The sequence below is a fragment of the Sinocyclocheilus anshuiensis genome, unplaced genomic scaffold, assembly GCF_001515605.1.
Source record: "Sinocyclocheilus anshuiensis isolate Anshui unplaced genomic scaffold, SAMN03320099.WGS_v1.1 scaffold1069, whole genome shotgun sequence".
In the NCBI taxonomy this organism is placed as follows: domain Eukaryota; kingdom Metazoa; phylum Chordata; class Actinopteri; order Cypriniformes; family Cyprinidae; genus Sinocyclocheilus; species Sinocyclocheilus anshuiensis.
Window position 1 is genome coordinate 326,514 of NW_015557150.1, and position 244 is coordinate 326,757.

Sequence of the window (244 nt, forward strand, 5' to 3'; positions counted from 1 at the left end):
TAGGAAAAAAAATACTTTATAGAGAAGCATTTTGATAAATGCCCTGTATTACATTGGCATTTTTCCTTTGTTTTATTTAATGTATGTTTAAATAAATCTGTCATGAAATCAACCGTTTAAAACCGCTTCTGTCTGGTGCACGTGTGCAGAGTTTCTCAGGCAGCTTTCTGAAGCGTCTCGGAGTCGTTGCCACAGTTCTTCTGGATTGAGTCTGTCTCAGTTTGTTCTGTTTCTTAATGTAATC